Consider the following 2,879-nt stretch of genomic DNA (forward strand, 5'->3'; position numbering starts at 1 on the left):
CCATCCTCTCTTCAAATGTAGCCTTGCTTCCAGAATCGGAGTAACCGAACCTGGCGTCACGGAATGTGTCGATCAGGCATGTGTGTTTTTTTCGCAGGAATGAACACGTGTGCTTACGATCCTACCCCTATGGTTATGCAGGTTCTCTGTGGTGTCTCCTCCGCTGCGATCTGACCTGCTGAATGTGCAACACATAGCGCCTTCCAAGCAGCAGCTGCTCCCGACAGTTTGAGGAGCTCCGTCCGATGTTTATGAGCTCGCTTGCAGTAATTCTTTGCAGCCAAGACACATGGAATAAAAAAGTAACGTGAAACGAAGCGGCGGCATTTCGTTAGGTTGCCCACGAGGGCAGAGTGACCGAGGTAATCGCTGCGCGGGAATCTTTTCGAATCCGACCAGCTAAAAATGCGTGTGTTTGAATCAGATGAGACAGTTGTGGTCGAGGGAGTGAGCGACAGAATAGAAGCAAAACCACTTTTGGTAAGAAGACCGTGATAGGACTCGAACCTGCAATCTTCTGACGACCTCGCATCAAACGCCAAAGTCAGACGCCTTACGCATTAGGCCACACGGTCACACTCTCCTAAAAACTCCAAGAAATGGAGCTAAGAAACCTGCTGGGTCGATGTGCTGCGAGAGAGTGAGAAGGAGGGGACGCATTTCTCAAGCACGGAGACAATTAACCGCAGTCAAGTGTTTCCACGTGCAGAATAATTCCTCGATGGAGCTTAATGTACTGGCCCACTGAACAGCACTTTCATTCCGGTTGGGAAGTTAGAAAGATCACTCTTCCTGCCCCGACCCTTCCCGCCGACAGATATAATGTGGCCCAGCTGGCTCAGTGAGATGTTTGGGGTGAGCTGGTTCAGGGTCTTCTCCTGAATCTGTGATGAGATCAAACGTAAAGAGCGGAGGTGGTGGGTGAAGGGTAAGCTGTGGTGCAAATGGAGGTGAGGAAGCGTTCAGTAAATCAAGAAGAGTTGTGACTGCGGAGAATCTGTAATTGGATGCGGTGATACAATGTTTGGAAGTAGACGACGCAGTGAACCTGTAGAAACGAGCAGAATCTGAAACAATTCCCTCGCCAGCAGAAAACAAGAGAAGTTAATGCAAGTTACATCTCATTATTACAACTGCAAGACGGCGCGAGGGCTCCGTGGCTTAACTGGTCAAAGCGCCTGTCTTGTAAACAGGAGATCCTGGGTTCAACTCCCAGCGGAGCCTTTCATTTATGGGGTGAATTGCCGTGTGATGAAGGCGGGTTTCATGCAAACATCGCCGTTCACGCACCTCCAAACATAAAACAAAAAGCAACAGAATAAATAAAAAGCCTCCAATACGCTCCAGGTCTGTCGGTGTTTGCGGAGGAAGAAACAGAGTGAGCCGTTCAACCAGATTACGTTTCTGATGACGTTGTTTCCCGTTTCCTTGCGTTTTTGCGGCGTGGTGTTCGATTAGGATGCAAATCGTTTGCAAACGCGGCCATGTCCTGCTTTGTGACCTTGCCCTGGTTCTGTTAACAAGCGATCCCACCCCGCGTTGCATAAGTCTTTTCGACTCGGAACTCTGACCAGTTCGCTGTTTATTTGAAGACACGGCAGAAGCAGCGCAGAAGGTATGAGGTGGAATGCAGATTGATATTGAATACTGTTGTACCCATTTGTTTCGTATAATTATGGGCCACGATCACGACCTGCCCACAATCTCCCACAGCAACTCAGGACAGTTCTGCAGCCTTGCAGTGATGTCATTCACCCTGGCACCAATGCAGGATCATTCTCACGGTGATATGTGATTTGTTTATATTATGTTACGCAAATCATTTCCCAATGGACTTTTAATACCGCAACATGTAATATTGGGTGCAGTAGGTTTGCACCCAGTGGCAGTTGTGGGATACGAGCCAACGCCTCCGTGGAGACGGGAGCCTCAATCCAGCGCCTTAGACCGCTCGGCCACACGACCGCACAATGAAGTTGTTTTTCGTTCATTATATAACAACACTCATTGGTTGAACATTTTAATCTTGAACGTTCTGTGCCCTCCGTGTTTGAATTGAAACTATTTGTCCCAGACACAGTGTTTGAGGCTTGATGCGGCTTCCCGTTTTCCAATCCATCCAATGTCTCTTCAAAGTAGACCGGAGACAGAAGTGGTAAACTGTTGTCACGTCAGACGGCAAGGTGGCAGACCACGAGGATTTCCAAACGTCAATGCAGGGAGACGAATTTTCCTGAGTACTCTCAGTGTCGACGTGGGTCAAAAGGGTTCAACTCAGACATTTCCAGCGGATGTACTGTGTTTTTACGTCCATCGAGATTTGTGCACGTACATTAAGATGTCCATAAAGTGTGCTCTCAATGTTCTTCATCTAAATTAAGCAATCCCAGCTTCTGCAACTTAAAATTGCGAATGAAATCACTCACATTCGCTGCGATACCAGAAAATCTCTTCTGGACCCCCTCTGGGATATTCACAACCGTTCTAATGTGTGCGAAGTAGTATGTACAGAAACGTCCAATATTGGCCGAAGTTTTCGTGAAGTCTTTATGATTTAATGACGGTTATTCGCCGTTGCCTTTACTGCAATCAGGAAAACAGGCACCACACCACAAACTGTTCCGTCTGCACGGTTCTACCCATTGCCCACTCAGTCTGGGTTTTTAATTCAACAAAGTAAGAAAGATCACCATTTCGAAACGTTTTTACTGCGGGGATTGGGAACCGCATAAACTGGGCACTTGCATATCGTGAAGGGACAGGTTCCGGGTAAAAAAAGTGACGTTATTCCCTGAATTATAGAAAGAAAATTTGGTGATTTTTCTTCAGCACATGTTTGAATTACAATGAAGAGAATGCAAGTGTCTTGTCAAACCTGC

General features: G+C 47.2%; 1 non-coding gene across 1 annotated transcript; it reads left to right on the forward strand.

The window, feature by feature from the left end:
- The first annotated feature begins 1,150 nt into the window (after positions 1-1,150).
- trnat-ugu (transfer RNA threonine (anticodon UGU)) lies at positions 1,151-1,224 on the forward strand. Its single transcript has one exon. It is a non-coding gene; the product is annotated as a tRNA-Thr (tRNA).
- The last annotated feature ends 1,655 nt before the right edge of the window (positions 1,225-2,879 follow it).

Source organism: Pristis pectinata, chromosome 14 (assembly GCF_009764475.1).
Source record: "Pristis pectinata isolate sPriPec2 chromosome 14, sPriPec2.1.pri, whole genome shotgun sequence".
Lineage (NCBI taxonomy): Eukaryota > Metazoa > Chordata > Chondrichthyes > Rhinopristiformes > Pristidae > Pristis > Pristis pectinata.